The sequence below is a fragment of the Passer domesticus genome, chromosome Z (assembly GCF_036417665.1).
Source record: "Passer domesticus isolate bPasDom1 chromosome Z, bPasDom1.hap1, whole genome shotgun sequence".
In the NCBI taxonomy this organism is placed as follows: Eukaryota; Metazoa; Chordata; class Aves; order Passeriformes; family Passeridae; genus Passer; species Passer domesticus.
The window spans coordinates 53,301,372-53,323,238 of record NC_087512.1 but is presented as its reverse complement, the minus strand read 5'-3'; the positions used below and the strand labels follow the sequence as shown (position 1 = coordinate 53,323,238).

The window sequence follows — 21,867 nt, the reverse complement described above, 5'->3', positions numbered from 1 at the left end:
ACATGCATAAAAACCAGCTTCATTTGGAAGAAAATCACATATTTTAGGAACATTAAATGAGTTTGCTGATGTAAAACTCTGGAGAAGGAGTTAATGAGTCATGAGTGTTAAAACTCTGGAGTTAGAACTTAAGTAAGAACAGGCTTTCATACCTATAATTACAGCTTTATTACCCATTTTAAACACGTTCCAACAAAAACAATTATTTACCACCTCTTAATAAATCTGTAACTCCAGCCAAGGTAGTACAGGGCTACTGTTTTGATAGCCAGTCCGGCACTAAAATGGCTGGGAAATCTGAAAATGCGTTACCCTGCTCTACTTTGAAGTCCTGTCATTCACTTTTTGTAGATCAAAACACTTTTTTCTCACTAAACATCCTCTTATGTTGTGTTTTATAACCACATGAAGCAAAATGCTGGCACATTCTGGTTATTAAATAGGGAAAATACGTAAAAAGTAAATTCATTAGCATTTTGCATATGATCAGCAATTCCTATAAAAACCAAAATAGAACTTTCTTTTTACTATAACCACCCTTCTAGAAGTGATGCTCGGGGCTGACACCAACTGTTGGCTTCAAGCACCAGTGAAATTTATGTGATTTTTATGAAATCTATGAATTTTTATGAAATTAAAATATGACCACCCTCTCAACATTGGTGTAGTTAATGAGAAGGCAGCAGTTTTGGACACAAAAGACTGTGTAAGAACCAGTTGCAAGGTTAGGAAACCCAGGCAGCTTTCTGTGGAGTCTAATCTGGGTAAAGTCATTCCAGAAAGGGACAGAAAAGTTCTTACCAACTACATTCCCTGCACAAGACAAGCCTAGAGCTTTTCCTGCTAAAGAGTTTAAGAATAAGATCACGCAGGGCAGAGTTAAAAGTGATTGCTGGAGGAGGACGGTTTCACAGCTGCACCATATCTTATTTCCAAACAAGAAGTATAGTTTATTTATTTTTTTTGTAACCTTAAGGCCACAAAATTCAATTTTGTCTACACTGCTGAGAAGATGTGAGCCACTTCAGACAGAAGACTACGAAATTAACATTGTCAGTAAATGCACAAAGCTGAGGCTGTTTTATTTCATCTCTAATAAAAAAGCAGCATTTTGATTCAGTAAATGCTGCTTTTTTATTACAGAATATGCTATAAAGCGTAGTGGTGCTGAAATGAATCCAGGTTTTATTTGGACAAAAATGGACTGCTAAACTCAAGCCCAAAAGCAGTGAAAGCTCACTAAGATGCACATTCTAGAGTGCCAGTTATAAGAGTTTTTTGAGATCTTTCAGCCAATGCTTTTTTCCTGCCAAGTTTAAGAAACACAGCACAAAGGATAATCCCCAAAATGAAAGCCCATAATTTGCAAATAGGCCCTTCAGTGTATTTTATAATCCCTGCATTTTCCATTTGAAATGTAGGACAAATTATATTTGCACCACAACCTTCTCTATGATGCTCACTAAATGCCAAATGGATCACTTTCATAATAACTTTCCAATATGAATGACCACTCTGTTTCCATGCATTATGTATTTTTGTCTTAAGAAGCCCATGAGGAACCATTCTGGATTGCAGAATATGACGGCTCCTGTTTTCTCCTTTTTAAACAGTTGCAAGGATTTTAATGGAGAGAATAAAAGGGAACACAAAATTCATCAAAGTAGTATTACAGCTAATCTGCACCTCATAATATTACTAAAAACTCTCTTGCACAAGTTTATATTTATACAACCACAAGCTAGTTAAAAATCTGCAAAATTTCCTGAAGTTTTAAAGTATTGTGGAAACATTAGGACTGGAACCTCAGATAAGAGGTAGTGCAGGAATTATGCACTACCTGACAGTTCAGAAATAAAGCAGTAAATTTTCAACTACCCTCTGCTTGCTACTGGTGTTATACTCCTGCAGGTAACTAAGTAAATAATGGGTCAAGAAGCACATAATCCCTAAGACTCTTTATTATCAGACACTGCCTGAGTTTCAGTTGGAGGCCAAACTACTCATGGCTTCATAGTGCTCAAGCCATTCATTGTCTAACTGAAGGGAGGTGCCACACCAGCTGAGAATGAGCAGCCCCTGCAACCAAAGCCTGTTTGAGGCTTAACCTGCTCCGTCACTGTGCTCCTTTCTAGCCTTTTGCATGGCCCTGCACAAGGCAGTTCACTTAACACCAAGTCAGGCATTGCTTTATATTGTTGTGCTTGGCGCAGCAAAGACATCCCAGGAGCTTTTCCATTGATTTGACTGGGCTTTAGCTGATCCCTGTAAATACTAAGACAAACTTCAAAAGCTGCCAATTCTAATTATGCCTGGCAGGAAGATTTCCTCTGATATCCAGGCACAAATGTAGCAAGCCCACAGAATATAATCTGCAAAAGCCTTTTTAAGGAACAACGTCACTGTCTCCATACATACCAGTATGCAAGATCACAGTCTGACTTGGTTTCATTTATGTCACGGTTTTTATCATCTCAGCATTTTAATTATTAAAACTCCAAACTTCTGTTTCTACATCTATAGAAATAGTTGATGGATATGAAAAACCACAGGTGAAAATCAATAAATAATGTATACTATTTATACATAGCAGTAGATAGCAGAGAAGTTGTTTCCTTCTTTCAGTACACATACATCTCATCTCTGACAAGCATGGACTTTCTGATAGATTGGAATCCTCAGTGATTTTGTCTGTGATTTCCTGAGTAGAAATGTAAAAATGTAGAAATGTAAAAATGTAGAAATGTAAAAATGTAGAAAACATGGAAAAAGTATGCAGCTTTACTTTTCATTTCCAAGTGTGTTATTTTCTGTGCTTTGCATTTATGATATAAAATGTATTATTTTCATAGTTTTAAATAAGATTTTAATGGAGATGTAACTTTAATAGTGATAATGTACTTAACAATCTAAATGTTCACAAAGTATTTTTCTTGCATACTGCCCCAAGGGCAAGTTGAAAAATTAGTAAAGAATGAGTTTTTTGCTGCCTAGATGCATGCTCACTTCTATCATATGAGAAATCCTGCTTCTCAGGTAGGAATTTTACCACTGCCCCCATAAATTTCCTTCTCCCAGTATTTCACCCCTTTTTTTTGGTATGGCTAGGGCTTGCAGTGGCAGATGGTTCTCAGCCACATCAAAAAGCATGCCCTCCTTCAGAAGGTAGGTCCCTTATCAGGCTATTTCCTTTGTCTGAAAGGTTCTAAGTAGCTTAGGCGGTCATTGTTAGCTTCCCAGCTTCTGTAGGACTCCTCCTCTGACATCAGTGCAAGGCCGATACAAGATTTTGTGTCTCAAATATTACACTGTAGAAACAAAGAAAGTAATTGTAATTTTATCTCAAGGTAAACAAGAAAAAAAAAAAAAGAAGAAGAAAAAAATGCTGTACATTTTGTAGTGCCTTGCTTCATGTTTAAGTCTATTAAATCCTACATTTCAAGTGGGAATGAAACGACCAAACAATTTCTGGTCTTCTGAACCAATAACCACGGAGTTTAGGGCCAGCATGTACACATGGCTTTGGTAATAACCAGAAAGTACATTTGGAAGTAATCCCCTGGAATTAGAAATTAAATAAAGGGGTGACTTAAAATTAACATCAGTAAGTGAAGACTGCTAAGAAATAACGAGCAAGTGACAACAGGTAGAATACATACAAGGCAAAATAGAAACTGCTGGGTGCTACGCAAGAGGCATGGAATGTATAACCTGATACACATGGGATACAGAGGCTTACACAGAAGCCTTGCATCTGGACATGCTCAGGGCTGGAGAAACAGGAGACTGGCACCAGCTGATATCACTGCCCTGTGGCACTGCTACCCATGGAGAAGCTCAGCTGCTCAGGGCACAGATCCCAGGTCCCTGCAGTGCCTCACGGCAGGTTGTTCACCCCTCTGGCAGGACTAGTGTAGGGTCTAAGGCAGGTCTGCACTGCAGAGGAGGGAGCTGTTCAACAAGGCCTACAGCAAACCTATCCAGCTTTAATGTCTTCAATCAGCGCACTAGGGAGGGGTCAGCAGCATGGGCTGGCCCTGGGCACTCAGAGAGATGTTCTGAGCTATGCTGAAGCCGAAGCTGATTCATCTCTGCTGTGACTGCTGCTCCAACCTGCTCAGCTCTGCCTGCAGTGATGGCAGTTCTGCCTCCAGCTGCAGCCTGGGCACACATGCATCTGCAGTGTGGTAGCTACAAAGAAAGACAAACTGTACAGATCCAAAACACCACTGTGCCTTGCCCAGGACCCAGGGGTATTTAGTGCCCTGTAGTGGTTTCAGAGTGATTAAAGCTTATGATGTGTTTTCCTGCTCTGGTGTTTAAGACCTAGTAGCACATAATGGATGTCAGAAACAGAAAATATTGAATTATTAGGTGCAGCATTTCAGGTTCCCCCAGGCTATGTAAAAATTAAATCAAAGTATGCTGTGCTTTTTCCACAGTCAGAAGAAAGTTCCAAGGCGAAATTATCCCCTCTAATCTACTTTTCTATTTCTAGTATGTATTTTACAAATAACTTTTGCCTTATCAATTATTTTACAGATACTAAGGGCAGCCTGTGATGCATTATTGAAAAGAAAGAAGACTGCTCAGTTGTAGACTTCTGTGTAGAAAGTGAACGGCTTAATTGGATATTTCTCATAGCCTGCCACAACTCAGTTTAATGAATATTTAATGGCAGTATAATGTAGCTATTTTTAACAAATAGATGACAACTGCACAAAAACAAAACAAAACAAAAAAGAAAGGCTTCACAAATGGTGACACTGGATTCATGCAATGCAGGGGGGAAAAAAGTCACAAAAACAGAAACATGAGCAAGCATGTATGATGAACTAAAGCTCATCAAAAATTAATATTAGAAAATGTTTTGAAATTAAGACAAAGAGGGGAATTAAAAGTAGAGAAATATTCTAGAAGAGTGCAACACACCTCCAGGATTTCTGCTTTAGGCACCTCCAGATTTGCCTCCAAGCAAGGAGAGCGAGAGCTCCATGGAGGCCCTGGCTGAGGCCGAAGCCGTGACAAGCCTTCCTGGCTCAAGCAGGTAAAGGCGCTTGCATTGACTGCAACAAGAAGGGACTTAGCTCGTTCCTCTGGGCTTTACCCATCTAATCCAACCAAGGATTACAGGCTTGCAGGGTACTGCAGTGGAGGAACTCGGCAGGAAATGACAGCGAGAAGGCCTGAGACGGAGAATAGCAGCCCAAGAGGAAGAGGAGGAAGAGGGGCAGCAGGAAATGCCAACAACCCAGGGGCTGTGGCAGGCCAGGAAGCCCGGGTATGAATGCCCCAGGCTCTGCTGCCTGCCTTTCTCTCCACACTGCCCTAAGTCAGCCCAAGGTGCTGGCAAGAGCCACCAAGGGCTGCTGCTGGCCAGGGCTTGGCAAGAGCTCCTCTGCAGCCCTTGGCTTCCGACGCGGCCGTGTCCTGTACCTCTGCAGGAGGAGTGCTCTGCGCGGGAGAAAGTGGCCAAGGGAGAGGCGGTGAAGATGAAGAGAGGCTGCCATGCTGTCCCTCCACTTCTGGGTGTTGCTGTCTTTTGAGCTGCACTTTTGAGAAAAGCTTCCAAGGAATTCCAATTTCAAAAGTTCTAGCTCCAAAGCTAAGGAGATAGGTCTTTAGCTATTGGAAGAGGGCTGTTTTTTGCCTTCTTCCCCTGCTCTGCCACCCCTGTGCGCTGTTGCCTTGCGTGCCCTGCCACCCTGTCCCCTCTGGCCGTGCTGGGGTGCTGGGCTGGCAGCCAGGCCGGGCCGAGCAGCGCTTTCAGCCCCAGGTTGGGAAGTGCCGGTGGCACCAGGCACCGTCCCCCTCAGGACCCACGGGGCTCAGGGCACCGGGGAGCCCCTGCGGTAAGGCTGACGGCACCGGGGCTGCCACAGTGGGGACAGCGCCTCTGAGGGCGCCCTGCGGCTGCTGAGGAGCTGCTGCTGCTGCCCACGGCGCTGAGGGGACGCTGAGGCGGGGGGGCTGAGGGCAAGCAGCGGAGCTCTGGGGGCTGAGGGCCATGGTGGCGGAGGCTGCGTGGGCAGGGAAGAGACACGGGCTGAGAGGGCTGGGGGGCTCAGGGGGATGGCAGCACTGCGGGGCTGATGGGCTAGGAGGCTTTGAAGGGACTGGGGAGCTTGCGGGCGTGCTGAGGCTATGGCGGGGCTGAGGGCGTGCCGAGAGTGACTCAGTGCTCCCTTCGCTTCCTAGAGATCTCCGTCTGCTCGGCGTTTCCAGAAGGGCCTCTCTGCGCGGGACCGAGGGGGAGCAGGGGCAGATGGGCCGGCCGCCCTCCCTCTGCATCTTGTCCTAGTCCTGTTTGCACCGGGTCAGCCTCTGTATAGTTGTGCCTCTGTATAGTTCTGTCTCTCTGTCTCCAGTTCTACATCAGTATGCACGGAACAGTAGAGCTATACACAGTTCTGTGTCTTTAGTTACAAGGACATGGAGGTGTAGCTGGGTACTTTGGTAATTTTTTTTTGTATAGGTCTTCACAGGTTCATGTTGTGTAGAAGCATTTGTATACAGAAGTCAATATAATTTCACAACGCAGATGCTTATGTTTCTGTCTGTATCAATGCCTGTGTAAACCTGCATGGTGTTGGGCAGTTTCCTTCCTGCTCTGTGGGTATTTAGAGAGGGCCAGGGATATTTGTCATGTCCATCCATACATGGATCTGTACAGGCGCCACCTTGTAACCTGTCAGTGATGAGATGGTGTGAACTGGCGGTGATCTCTGTCACTTGCCCTGGAGTCAGCAGAGACATAACTATGTGCAGTAAGCTTGTAGCAGAACTTGTAATTGCGTGTAAGAAGCACGGGTACAACAAGCTGTAGCACCTTTCCTTTTTCAACTCAAGTTGCCTTTGGTGCACTTCTACCGGACAGCGCTGCTGGAGCAAGGTGCTATTAGTGAAACTGGAACTGAAATGAGTGTTGGTTGGTGTCATTGGGAGCAATTATCAGATGCCTGCCTTAGGATCCAGGAGGGTTTTGGTAAAGAATGCTGCTGGGGGCTGGGGAAAACAGGTGGCCCTGCCCAGCTGATCCCCCAGCTGTGCAAAGACGGGCTAAGAAACCGTAAAAGGGTTTGGGCAGGTGGAGGAGCCACACATCTGCGGAGAAGGCACTGCAAGGGCTTGCTAAGGAAAGCTCCAATTGCCATCGGGAAAGTGGGCAAAGGAAAGAGAGTCGCAAGGTTAGAGGGCATCTCCCGTCTTTTGGGATAGCCCATCCCAAACTCATCTGTGCCACTATGGAAGGAGGATGCACTACGGAAGGCTCTGTGCCTGGGGATGCCAGCGAGGCCACCTGCCCCTCACTGCTGGCCTCTGCTCTCTGCAGGCAGGGCACCACCCTGCCCCATGGCTCTGGCTGGCCCTGGACCAGCCGTGGGTGCTGAGCACCAGCAAGGAGGCGGTGCTGCAGGCAGAAGAGCAGCAGCAGGAAGGCAGTGATGAGGCGGCAGCCTCCATCATCATGTTCTGGCCCAGCAGCTCCTGCTTTGCCACTTTTGGGTGAGCTGTGGTGCCACGTGCCATGGCAGGGCAGGAGAGATTGCCAGCTGTGGAAGCAGGAGGGCTTGGGCAGCATTGCTTCTGGCCTCTGTGCAGAGCAGAAGCAGAGAGTGGCCTGTGTGGCCCGGTCAGCTATGGCTTGCCGGAAGGCAAGGGCAAAAGCTGCTGCTCTGGCAGCTGACAGGGAGTCAGTGCTTGAGTAGCATCCTGCCCGCTGTGAATCACATCAGGTTTACGACTGTCCTAGGTTACAATATAAAAATGTATTCTATTCCCATCCTCAAGAGCTGCTGAAATCAGGAGGGGCACTGTTTTTCCTTATCTCCTGTTAGTGGGACCATCAATATCTAGCCTCAGGACTCAGAGATAACTCCCTCTGGGAGCCATTTCCATTTAATGGGTAATCAAGGACTCACAGCATGACTCATTAGAACGATATCAGCCCATTGTGAGATGATCCGCCCGGGGGGAGGAGCTAAGCATCCCCACCTGGATATAATCTGGGTTTTGGGACACAGCAGACTGTTTTTCCAATGTATTCCCAGAGGAACAGCCGTCTTTTCCACTGGATCTTCAGAGGAAGACTACACCCTTTCTACAGGATCACTACTCCAACAGAACCACATCTGCCACTCCAGGAGGACTGCAGCCACCAATCCAACTGGACTGCTACCAACACCCTGACTAACAGGGTGTTAGGTTGTCAGTGTTTTTCCTTTTGTATTATTGCATGTATTTTGGTTTCCTTTTCCCTTTTCCTAATAAATTGTATTTCTGACTGGGAGTCTTTCACTGGTTTTGCTTTCAAACCAGAACAATGACCTAGAAGTGTGATTGTTTTACCAAACATATTTCAGTATAAAATTTGCATTCTTCTACAGAGAAAATTGATGCTCTACTAAAATTAAAATATGCAGGGTCTTTTTTCTGCATCCTTTGCCTTTGGTTTTTCCAAACTCCCATATTCCTTTTTGCTTTTTCTCTGTCTGGGTTACATTACCAGCTAAAAAGCACCACTTTTGTTTTACAATCTGGGCCTGAAGAACACCTCACAATAAAGCTCCCCAGTCCTTGCAGGAATACAAGCGACTCTACAAGTCCAAATGCTGTTAGTGACAGCTGGATAGTCAGTCTGCAGCTCATCTGGGAGGTGTGGAGCTATGGAGGACATGACTGGTCTCCACTTACAGTCATTTTTTTACCCCATACGCCTGCAAAGCTACTGCTTCATTCCTGTATCTGCCATCATCTCCACTTTTTCTAAGTTAGTCTTGACTCATTCACCTGGAGTGCTCAGCAGGTGTTAGGTTCACTTATCTTCTATCCTCCATTCTGAAAGACACAGCAAAGGAACCTATCAGATTATTGGCTCATATACACTGACAAAAAGGCTGAAGAATAACAGGGGTGTCAAGCCACCAATGTTCTCCCAATCTCTTCATGCTGGAGTGGAGTTAGATTCGGGTCGGTCTGGCAAGTCTTTTCTAGGCCCATCAACTGCTACCCTACACTGCTGTTTCATGTGCTCCAGTGCCATGTCTTTACAACAAACTGCAAATTTCAGAAGTGCAAAAATTTTGACAATTAAGAAATGATCCTTGCAGATACATTCTAATTCTTGATCTGTAGTGACTGCTAAAGTATGCCCTGTATGTATTTGTACTAATGCAAAGGTGTTGTCCCAAGGCGAAAATCTTTCCAACAATTTGTTTCACGGGATTAACCATGTTTTGTACCCTTCCATATTTCTTAAATTAAATGTATTTTCTTTAAATCTGTTTGCATCTCTTTTTATACTTTATTATGAAAAATGATAGAGTGCACACTATACACAGTTGCTGCTTTTTATACTTCTTTATTTTAGCCCAAGCCAACAAATCTTTTCTATTTGTGGACAGATAACAATCCTAATGCAGTTTCACTTTGAGAAAGGAACATCAACAATGATTATAGTATTTCACATAGGAATTCTTTGTATATGGTCCTAAATAGAGAAAAGATAATTTTACTGAAGCATTCATAAATAACTATAAAATTGTTTGTTCTTTATTGTATTTGCAGGCAACTCCCATAGCAGGGAGGAGTGATGTATCTGACTCCATGTTCTCAGAAGGCTAATTTATTACTTTATTACATTATATTATATTAAAGAATACTTTATTTTACTAAAGTATAGTATACAGAAAAGATGCTTACTCAATGTTAAGAAGATAGTGAGGAAAACTAGTGACTCTTTCTAGAATCCCAACATAGCTTGGCACTAACTGACCAATGAAACAAAACAACTCACACCAGAAAACAATGAAACAATCACCGGTAAATAAACAATCTTTAAACACATTCTACACATAAACACAACACAAGCGAAGCAAATGAAATAAGAATTGTTCTCCTTTTTCACTGAAGTCTCTCAGCTTCCCAAGAGAGAAATCTTGAACAAAAAAGATTTCTTCAAAAAATGTAAATGCCACAGTTATTAAGTTAACTTAATGCCCAAGACTGGGGAGAAGCAGTAGAGCTATTTTTCCAGTTTGATTTTGTAAGGATATTTCTTCTAAGTAATAATAGCATCTGAAACTATGTATCAAACTGTTTTGGATTTTCTTTCCCCTTTTAACATCTTTTAATGCTATTTCAGAATACTTCTTTCAGCATGCTTTCTTTTACCTCTATCTCTTGTCAGCTCATTAACTTCACTGAGTCCCTGAGTTGGTTCACAGCTTTCTTTGATTTTGCCTAACCAATATAACTATGTATTATCTGCAAATTCTGTTTAATTCATCAGTCACATATTTTTATCCAGCAATAGATAAACATATTAGGCAACATCACTTCTAGCATGCCACAAAAAGGCTTCTGCAATGCTGAACACAATCCAGGAGCAATCTCTCAGCCAATTTCTTATCCAGGCCAGTCAAACACCTCTAATCTTACTTGCAGTTAGTTTCCAGAATCTTAAGAAAAATTTTGTCAAAGGCTTTTGCGTCAATAATTCTAGCTGGCAGTGATCCACTGTCCACAGTTTGGAGGCTTCAAAAACAATTACCTGAGACTGTAAAGGTATGTTTTTTTCTCTCAAACATGGATGATTTAGAAACAGGGATGATTCAGTATTTTATATTTTGTCACACATATACATGATGGCACAAAGAAAACTCACTGAAACAAAACTTACCTACTACCTTTAAAATAAATTACTAATTTACTATTTTACTGTTGTAAAAGATCTGTACTAGTTCTGTTGAGATGAGTCTGTCTTTCTAATAATTCTTTTATATTTTTAATGAATTCTTGGATGATTGTTGTGAAAGACTAAAGCACAAAAAACAATTCCACAGGTTCTCCGTCACTCCCAAATTACAATAGAAATGTCTCCCATTTTTCCCTACTGCATATAAAATCTGCAGCACTAACTTTACAGAGCAACAGCTGCAGTTCTTTGGTCAGTTTTGGATCATTTTTCTTCCACAGAGAAAGATCTATAATGACATGACTCCACACAAAATGCTTTTAAGGTAAATTCAGGCAGAGAGTGAAAATTATGGCACCACAGGTCTAACATTTTTCTGAAGGCTTGCTGCCCTGCTTCATTTCTGAGTTAACTGCCAGGGCCAGTTATCCTACTGGCAGCAAATGGGCTACAACAGAAACCTTGCTGTCTTGTCAAAAGGCTCCTAAGAAGCCATGCTGCCAATTTGTCCCTTTTTTATACAGAATTGCTATGAAAAGCCATGCTGTGATTTGACAGGCAAAAAAAAAAATCATATAGAATTAATATAAATTCTATGTTAAAACAGTTGTTCTGTTTTGTTATCTTTCTGTGTTAATAGAAAGGAAAACAGTATAGACCAGCAGGCTGACAGTTTTTGGAGAGTAAATTTCTATAGCAAATTCTTTTCTCCCTCTAATTCCTTGACTTTTTGTCTGGAATGGCATTGTATCCTTTAAAATTACATATACGTTTTGGCTCTTTGCATACATAATCTAAAACCTTCAGTTTCTGAAAGATTAGTTTTACTGGAAAAAAGGAACTTCTGAATTAAAAACTTCAGATTGAAATTAAAAGATCACAGGTCCTGAGATTACAAAATTGAGCACGAAAAATAATCCACCAATACAGGTAGAAGTATCTACAAGCCTTGCAGGATTATCACCAGTCATCTCAGACCATGTAGAAGTTAGCATGGTTAGATAACAAGAAATTTTTTAGTGTTTTTTCAAATCACTAAGAAAAATAAGATCATGCTATTTTTTTACTGAACATACCATATCTGGTAAAGTCAGTATAACTACCACCTTTACAATCTCATGTTTAAACTCTTAAAATTAAATCTGATAGAGAAGAAAAAGACCAAACTGAGAGCAAACAGTATTGAGAATCTCTCTATTTTGTACCCTACAGATAGATGAGTTTTGCTCTCAGTAAGGACATGTCTTTTTCTTTTTAGTCTTAAGGAACCGAACAATAGAGGCATTTAGAATGTAACACTTTAGGTAAATCAGAAGTTTTTTCTGGACTATGATGATCTACAGGAAGGAAAGTTTTAACCACATGCTGTCCAACAAATGTAGTGAAATTATTTTAGACACATTTAAATTTCCTTATTTGCTGCAACTTATTTATGCTTTCCTTTCTTTGTTTTATGTAAAGAACTTTAAAAATCCTCTTCCAGAATTCTCCTTTGTATGTCTTTTTGTTGCTTATTAGACAGCACTGTAAACATTGGAAGTTTAAAAACCAACGTATTCTGATGTTGTGGTTGATATTAGAAATAAAAATTAATTGTATTACACTTCACTGAATTATTTTTCTGAAGTTTGCCTCAATAGCACAAGAAAGTTTCATTCAAAAGTAGTGTCTAAAATGCCAATATACTGCTGTATTTCTGTTCCTACAGAGTTTGACTTTTGAAAAGTGATTATAATGAGCCATATATGTATGACTTAGAGCAAATTTCTTTTGATAATGGCTAAATACTTTCAGTTTGAAGAAATGCAGTTATTGTCCTGCAAGTGTAGACTCTGCTTTTTAGTCTGGTTTGGGGGTGTGCTTTTTTCTTTTTAGAGCAATATTCTCTTATGAAAAGTTCTTAAAGTTCTTGGATGATTCTGCACTACAAATTCAGAAACCAAACAATCTGTCAGTTCACATTTCATAAGGAAACTTATTGTGGATAATTATAAAGAAACATAATGCTAAGGCAACTCATTATAGTGTCAAGACACTGCCATTGTATGAATGTCACTCTTTTAAAATTAGAAATAAACAAAAATAGGTAGTAACAAAAATACTTACTATACAAGCTTTTGACTCTTCAAAGATTTTAAGCTATTTAGGGTAATGGATGCTTGATCTATCACACAGAAATAAATACTATGGTAACATTACCACAGACTCCCAGAGCTGTCCTCTTTCAGCCAGAGACTGTGCCCTGTTTGGCCACAAGTGTTTTTAATAACACAGAGTTTTTTGCAGGCAGTCTGTGGGCAGGGCTGTACTAAATGCTGTTTGGGTTTGCTTCTAGGATTCTGCCTGGTACGGCAGGATTCTTTTGAAAGTGAGAGTACAAGAACTCTCTTGGGCTTGACCTCAGTTTCTCTGTTGGATGATTAAACCAGAATTTATAGACTGCCTTAACCCAGTGCCTACTGCAGTTGGTAAAAGCAGTAAAAATCTAAATATTTAAATATCATTAAGTTTTGGGGATAAGGGTGGGAGAAGAGGAAGAACAACAGGAGGAAGGGAGGAAGGAACTGCAGGATGGTATTATCAAATAATCCAGATTTCACCGTGGGGGCTGGGACTGTAAGAATGAAGTCTCATAGGGAGGAGCAGCTATCACTTCATTACATTCAGTGGGAATACAATAAAGAGACACTTGACTGGTAATAGCTATGTTTGTTCTTTAGAAAAAATGTATTGATCACTGAAGAAAATAATGAATGGAATGGACTAAAAGAAAAAAAGTTAGGCAGAAGAACATGAGAGAACCTGAGGTGATCAGAGAGAATTAACTGCCTCTCTTCCTCCAGAAATGTAAAATAGGAATATAGCAAAAGCACATTAAAAGGAAGCATAAAAGCAAAAACATTAATTTTTTTGAGTATGCAAATTAAGAAATGGGAAAATATTGGCTATCCATTAGAAAGTTAGTAGAAACACACAAAGGAATAAGGGAGGTGGCAAACATCACAGTAAAAAATTTAAGTGGCACGGGAGATGAAAAATACTGTATCACATATATTGCAATGTAAGGTCCCTTGGTCAAATAATCACCACCTGAATCTTTTTCAGGTCAGATTTTAATTCCCTCAGTCTGCAAAGACTGACACCCTTCTATAGCTTTATATTCATCAATAGGGAAATCCTCTGGCCTCAGAAAGACTACAGCCCCACAAGAGCTTATACAAGTACACATGTACAGAACCAAAAGACTACGGAGGAAACAGAGAACAAGTTTGTTCTACACTGTCTTTGGAGGAAGAACTTTTGCAAGAATTCAGGTGGCTAAGTATATGCAGGGAGTGATGGTAAAGTGCATTTAGAGCATTGCAAATGATGTGAGAAACAGAGGAGTTGTCAGAGTGTTAGTGAATAATGGGGTTTCTTTCTGAAGTAAATCCACATTAACTAGCAAATATCTTCCCATGATAGCTGTGTAATCATTTGACTTGGTGAGATTAAAAGCAACTACCAAAGGAATTTATTTGGCTTAATCACTAGATTTAAGTTTCTTACTATGATATTAGAATTTTAAACCTATTTAATACATAAAGCAAATAATGCTTCATCCTAAACTGATTGGAAAAAACAGATTATTAATGGGAGGAAAAGAAGAAGTAATGATGCTTAAATGCTTTCTAAGGAACAGAGGCATAACATGAAGCTAAGGGTTGGGCTTAATCTGATGTCAGAGATGGAAGTAAGCATATGAATGAGCTGTTGCTGCTGACTAGCATCAACCAAATGGTTGGTGACCAGGAATGCTGCCAGAATGGAGGCCAAGTGGGCAGGGCATGGAAGGGTGGGAAAGTAGCCAAAAGTTAACATGGTGAGGGAGCAAGCTGGTGTGGGGAGCATTTAAGCACTGAAGAAATGTCTGGAAAGGCTTTGACAGCAGAGAGACCTGCAGGGCATCCACTGCTGTCCGTTAATACTCTGCTTTCTGTGGGTTGCAAAGCATCAGGTGTGACCTCCTTCCATGGTGTGCCTGTGGGAGCAGGAACTGCTTTGGGGACCCATAGAATGATACAAAGCCCAAGGAGAAGGGTGGGCAATAGGTTGGAAAGAGTTCTTCTGAATTCCTCCACCCCTCTGCATGAGAAGCCATTCTTAGAGAGGGATGAAATAGACTCATCACTCCACAGAGACCTGCTTTCAACTCTCATTATTCAGGACTGGTTTGCTGTGGATTATGTGCAAGGTGCTTAGGGTAAAAATGGATCTGTAATCAAGTATGAATCAAAGATTCATACAGCATCTCCTTCATATTATGACAAGAGGCAATGACAAAGGCACATTAAGCATCTAGTTTCACTTTGCCTTCTATGTCCTCATTGGGTCCACAAAAAGCAAGTAGATATCTGCTATTTTAGCAAGGTAACCAGTACGGCAAAAAAATGATGCTTTGAAATTTCCAGTGGTCCCCCTACCATTCTGTCTGAGTCTGCTGTTTGGTCATTTTCTTCCATTTCAGTGTGTAGGTTTTTGGGGTTTGTTTGGTTTATTTTTCCCTAAAAAAAACAACTAGCTGCAGCCTTCACTGTGACTAATTCAGTAAGAAATAAAGCCAGCAAAAATGAATCATTTGCTCTCTTCTATTGATTTGGACAAACAATACCAGTCTGCAAATGCTTCCATCATCACATTCAGAATTGTAATTTCTCTTTCTCATTTTCAGTGACAGTTTGTGCCAAACCTATCACAAATTCCCACAGTGTTTTGAAGACAAAACTGCAGTAATGACTTTGGAAAAGCATGACATCTATATAATACTGTTAACTATCTGTGACGTTACCAGCTGCATTTGCCCATTGTTGCTTATACTTAACCTTTACCGTTCTTCTAAAATTTGAAACTGCTTTTCAAATATATGTTACAGCATGATCAAACAAATTTAGGTAAGTCTGACACTGACAGTTTCTTTGTTTGGCATTGATTTTTCCCAAACAGAAATGCTATTAAAGTTAAGCATTTACAGTTTTAGCACTCCTGTTGATTCAATTGAAATGTCTATACTAATCAGTGCATACCTTGCTGTAAATAAACCTGAAATATTGTACAGCTTTACAAAGTTTCTTGCCACAAAAACACTGCAAGGTGGAGAAAATAGCAGTGTGCATATCTCTGTCATGCCACTTATCTAGATTTCTCTTCTTTTTTCTGTGATTATGGAGAAACCAGCCATGGTATAAACTAACCAGGTTGTGCCCTCAGTGTTTCTGTTCTTTGGGAGAACATGCTGTGGTGGGAGTCATAAAGTACTTAAAAGTTGGAAGAGAGCCATAAGGATCACTGAGTCCAGCTCCCTGCTCCTTTCAAAACTGCCTAAAATGAACCATATGACCAAGAGCATCATCCAGACAGTCCCTTGGCTCTGCCAGGTTAATGACTACTCATCTGGGAAGACAGTTCCAGTGCCTGTTATGATCCTGTTACTGAGAGATGCTTCTGCCTGAATTAAGGTGCAAACGTGACCATATGCCAAAGTCAATAATATGGATTTAATTGAACAGTAAAATATGAGGTGGAGAGAGAGAAAGAAATGGAAAATGGAAGAGGGAGACAGACAGAGAGATCAAGCAGAAGATAGTTACCACTCAAGGATCCAGTGGCATCCTGTTGATCCTTAATCACCCTGGGCTTCTCAGGAGTGAGTCCTGAGGCTGTTCAAAAGTTTTCACTACTTATACATTTTAGCAAACAATGAAATTAATTAATTAATTAGTGCTCACTGGTGTTATGCCCCAGTCTGCTTGGGGCATTTAGGGGGGTGTTGTTTAGTGTACTCTGGGCAGTGTGCAGGAGAAACAACAAAATTCTCCACAGGTTCAATAACAAACTTTTACTTGCAAACTTCAGAACATTACAGTAAAATAAGGTCCTTGGCAAATTTTAAAATGTAGCCATTTTGGTTAGAAATGCTGCAATATAAAAGTACAAAAATAGCACTTAAGAAAAGGTATAAGGTAAAGGAAAAAAAGATAAAAAAAGGATAAGTGTAGACAGGTATGGATTCTGCACCACCTATGGATTCTGCAGCAAGATTTGATTATTGCAATATGTATTTCCATTGGTTGATGTGTTGGTCATAGTCCTGTGTCTTGGTTTGAAAAGACAGGAGTCTGTGAAGGAAGGCAAAAGCCTCCTGTGAAATGGAAAAGGTAAACCCCCCCACTTCCGAATTATCACAATTTCAGAATTAAAAGGGCTCTCAGGCAAAGATATGGGAATGGGAATAACAGTTTTTTACTAGGAAGAAAAAAAACTAAATAACAATGTAATTTAGCACAAGCAAAAAACCACTGGCAGAGTGAGAAAAACCTGACACCCTGAGAAGTCAGGGTGTTGACAGTAGTCCAGCCAGATGGTGGCTGCTCCTCCTGGAGCGGCGATCTGCAGAAGGGTGTAGATCCTTTCTGAAAATGCGGCAAAGGAGCAGCTGGGCCTTGGTTCCTGATTCCTCTGGGAAATCCAGCGAAGAAGGCTGTCTGTGGTCTCATAAATGCTTGTTTTATGGTGGCAGGGATACTTGGCTCCTCCCTCTGGGCGGAGCATCTCCCAATGGGATGATGTAACTAATCTTACCAGCCACAGTGAGTAATTCAATAGCCCATCAGTAGGAGATTATCTTCCTGGCAGTGTCATTGTTCTTGAAAGAGGTAAGAAAAACTGCCTAACCCCCAACAGATGGCAAAAATAGAATACATGCTTATTTTACAAGCCAGGATATCCTGTCAAAGTGATGGTCACAATCTTGATTCCTTTTGGGTGGGGGAGGCCTCTGAAACACAAAATCTGATGGGTTCATATAGGCTCAGCCTTGGTGAGAATGCCAAAGTATCCTCTCTGGGGTGGGGAGTCTTACAATGGATTATGTAACACTCTGGATTGTCTCCGTCTCTCTGGGTGCCTCCCAGTGAACCCCGGCCAGCCCCGGGTCAGCAGACAACGCGGGGGCAGCCCCGAAGGGGCCGACAGCGGGGGGGACACGCTCTGGTGCCCCGAGGGTACCGAGGGCAGCTAGGCTAGTCGCCTTTGCATCAGAAAAGACACTGAAAAGACATCGGTAGAGGATAAAGGCTGACTCTCAGCAGGGGGCCAGTCCAAGGTTTATTCGGAGCTCCCGAGGGATCCCCGCACCCCAGTGATATGCCTTGCTCAGAGTGAAACAAAAGGAATCTCAAGGTTACATTTAAAGGGCGGGAGGAAACCGAAGGTAGATACATTTGTTGACCAATAAAGACCCTCTAGGGAAGCAACCTTAGGGATGGACATTTGGGATAGCGTATAAAATAATACTTAGGGGGCTGACCCCTGGCCTCGGACTAATCACTGGACGACTTTGACCGAAAGTTCTAGATAGAGAGGATGGGATGCTGAGTGACTGACAGAGAGCCAGGGCGAGGATTTGGGGATGATCTCCACACAGCAGAATGATTACACAGGTAGAGGAAGGGGGTATAAAAAAGGGGTACATCATTTGGGGAAAATAAGGGGATACAAAACCAAAACTATTACAAAGTATTACAAAGTACAAAAGCATACTACAACATCTCCTTCTTTTCATCTGAATAAAAAAGGAAGAGGCACCTTAAGACTAAAAAATTCAAAACTCAGCTTGGGCTGATCTCAAGTATGGGCAAACCAAGAGTGCATTACAAAGGTTGCTGCTTCTTCCTCGGGACCCAAGGGAACAGTCACCCGATCGATCTCTAAAGGAGAAGTAGCTTTGAATATCAATTTGGTAATGATGCTCTTGATGATCTCAAAGGTGACCAAAACAACAAAAAAACCCAAGCAAAACTAAAAGTACAGACTTTGTTATGGATTTGACCCAGCCAGAGAGTCGCCATCCTTTGAAAAGTCCGTCCATCCAGTCTGCTGTTTCCTGCTTGGTGTCATGGACCATCTGTTGCATCTTTCCGATGGTTTTGTGGATGTCCTCTATAGTATTGCATTTTATTTAAATGGTATGCTCTGTCTCACCCCTCCAAAATGTATGTGATATTCCAAGCCTGTGGTCCTGCCCTGAACCATCATGTATCTGTAATCCCATTGGCCCAAGTGTTATTCCACACCTACTTTGAATTCCCCTCTTAAGCTGTGCTAGTGAAATCAGTCGTACTCTTAGCCTCTCCTGCCCTCTTGGCCCTTCCATCCCCTAGGCTCTCCCTCTAACCCTCCTTCCCCCTCCCCCTTCTCCCCTTCTCCCTCAGTAACCATGCTGTTCCTGGGATGGGAGCCCAAATAAACCCTCATCAAATCAGCACCCTCAGAAGCTGTGTGGAGTCTCCTTGCCTGCCTGCTGCTGCCAGCGAACTCACAGCCTAGGGATCTCCCCAAGGACACCCCGGGGAGCCCCGTCCCACAAACGAACTACAACAGTCCTCAGCCTTGGATGACAGGTTCAGGCAGCAGAGACCCTCAAACTCCTCACACCAATGATTATGTAGTAGGAGAAGAAAATCAATTGTGGCACGATTTTGTAGGGTGGCCTGCCTTGTTGTTTCCTTGTCTGCCAGGAGGTCAGAAAGCTGATGTAATGTTGGCCTGTTTAGCAACCCAACATTCTAGGTGCGATAATTCACCTAGAGCCTTGGCTGCAGACCTGTGGCAAAAACATGGTGATTGCAACTGTTTTTGGTTTGGACCAATGTACAATTTCAGAATCACAATTTGGGTCTAAATCTCTTAAGTCTCTCTTTTTGTGGGCCGAACTGTGGGTGTTGGTTTTAGTTTGCCAATCCACGATTTGGGTCTTGTTGGACGTAAACAGGCTCAGTTTGCTAAGGGTACCTGGACCTCCGATTAGACGAGAGGGGATACCTGCCCACACTCTGTCACCACAAATGAGAAAAAAATCCTTTAGGGAGGGCACGGGCCTTATTATCGGGGGTGGATGACATGACAGAACTGAGGAGCTCAAATTCTTGGGATTCTTTTTCTGCTATTGTCAGTCTGTGAACTAATTTTGCCCAAGGGGCTAACAGATTATATACTGGAAAAGGGGGAGTTACTGGTGGAGACTCATCAGATAAAGAGGGGGTTGTTATTGCTGATGGTAACTCATAGGATTTAGAGGACATCCCCACAAGGCAGGTAGACATTGGGTCAGACACGGAGGAGGTGGACAGGCAAATGTGATTTTGGTTGAGGACTTCGGCAAGAGTGGTCCATACGTTTGCCTGAGGCTGAGAAACGATCCACATTTGACTTGGATGGGTGACTGATAACAGGAGCAGCAGAAGGACAGGGCTCATTCTGATGCTACGGGGGCTGAGTTCAGATCAAAGGGAAACACTGAAAAAACTGAAGATAAAATATGTTAGAAATAAGGTTCAGGTAATAGCAACTTAAAGAGTCTGACAGCGCTTCCTCCTCCAGCAGGCATTGGCTACCTGTGCCATGGGTTTGTTTTTTGACACTCTCGGAATGAATGGCCTTACCCATTTTGAGGAGATCCATCTCAAGCCTGAGGGAGTGGATACGCATGCATATCCCCTACCCCAGGTCACAAGCTCATGGGGCCCCTCTGTTTTCCAAGTCTCTGGTTCTCTAATAAGAACGGGTGGCCGGGCGTTCAGGTTGTACTGATTGTTCTCTTTAAAGTGCCTTATGATAGGTGGGTTAAGGTTCTCATAGGTGCAGTTTAGAAAGTTCAGCGTGAACAGTGCTCTGGACAACCAGACCTGAGGGGTCTCTGCCTTCATAGCCTCCTGTTGTTGGTGAAGGACCTTTTTTAGGCTCTGGTGGGCCCTCTCCACCATGGCTTGACCTGTTGCTGAATAGGGGATGCCTGTCTTATGTTCTACTCCCCATTGCTGCTGGAAGTTCCAAAATTCTTTGGACTTGTATACTGGGCCATTGTCTGTTTTGATGACCTTAGGGATTCCCAATGTGGAGAAGGCTTGCACAAGATGTTTCTTCACATCTGAGACCTTCTCCCCTGTGTGGGCAGAAGTGTAGATGGCACCAGAGAAAGTATCCACAGAGACATGGACATATTTAGATTTGCCAAATGATGAGATGTGGGTACATCTGTCTGCCACACCTTGCAGCTCTGCAAACCCCTAGCATTTGCCTCTGTACTTAGGGAGGGTAGTGAATGGCGTTGACAAGAAGGGCACATGGATACGATGGACCGGGCTTGTTCGCACGTTAGGCAGAATTGCCAAACCAAGCCGGGTGCATTTTGATGGAAAAGCTGGTGACAGATCTTTGCTATGTTGGAATACATCTGGGAGTGGGGCCATCTCAACAGATGCCTCAAGGGCATCAGCTCTACGATTACCTTCTGCGATGAACCCTGGCAGGTCTGTGTGTGACCTTACACGCATCACATAAAAGGGTTGTTCCCAGTGGAAGATTATTTTTACCAATTTTGAGAGTAATTCATATAAAGGAATATTGGAAACTTCTTGCAATACAGCATTTTCTGCCCTGGACACTACACCTGCCATGTAAACTGAATCAGTAACTAAATTGAAATGTTCTGAAAACCTCTCAAAAGGTCTGGCGACAGTGGCCAACTCGGCAATTTGAGGTGATCCCTCCACCTTGGCAATATCTGCCTCCCACTGCTGCGTTTTCGGATCTTTCCATGTCACCACTGACTTGTGGGACGCTCCAGATGCATCAGTGAAAACTTTAGAGGGACCTGCTCTGAATACTTTCCAGTGACAGAGTAAATTGAACGTCCAAATTGAAAATTCTGTGGGCCGGTTGATGGATCGAAATTTGGCCTGTGTAGCTGTCCAGTGCAAATTGCAGGGCTTCATTCTCTTGGAGCAATTGTTCTAACATTACTTTAGTTAATTGGACTGATATAAATTGTAAGAAGATGTGGATGCAGTCAAAGTCACACCCTGCCAATTCCCTGATCCAAATCCATGCCTTCCTGATCAGTTCTGCCACCAGATCCTGTGGCCTCGTCATCCTTTTGGACCTGTTGTGACTGAGAAAGATGCATTCTATGATTAAGAGTGGGTCCTTCTTGTCCAAGTCACTTTTCCCTGCCTAGGCAATTTCCCACTGAAAGATCACCCTGTGAAAATGTGGCAACTTACCCAAGATATGAATTTGAAGGGCAGGCCTTGCAGGAACCTGTGGGTGTGCCTGGCAGACATTGTCTCCTGGAC

The 21,867-nt window shown here is 42.4% G+C and overlaps 1 long non-coding RNA gene across 1 annotated transcript; it reads left to right on the top strand.

The window, feature by feature from the left end:
- The first annotated feature begins 4,644 nt into the window (after positions 1 to 4,644).
- LOC135291331 (uncharacterized) lies at positions 4,645 to 5,722 on the top strand. The gene is made up of 3 exons (XR_010354136.1): positions 4,645 to 5,047; positions 5,134 to 5,281; positions 5,445 to 5,722. It is a non-coding gene; the product is annotated as an uncharacterized LOC135291331 (long non-coding RNA).
- The last annotated feature ends 16,145 nt before the right edge of the window (positions 5,723 to 21,867 follow it).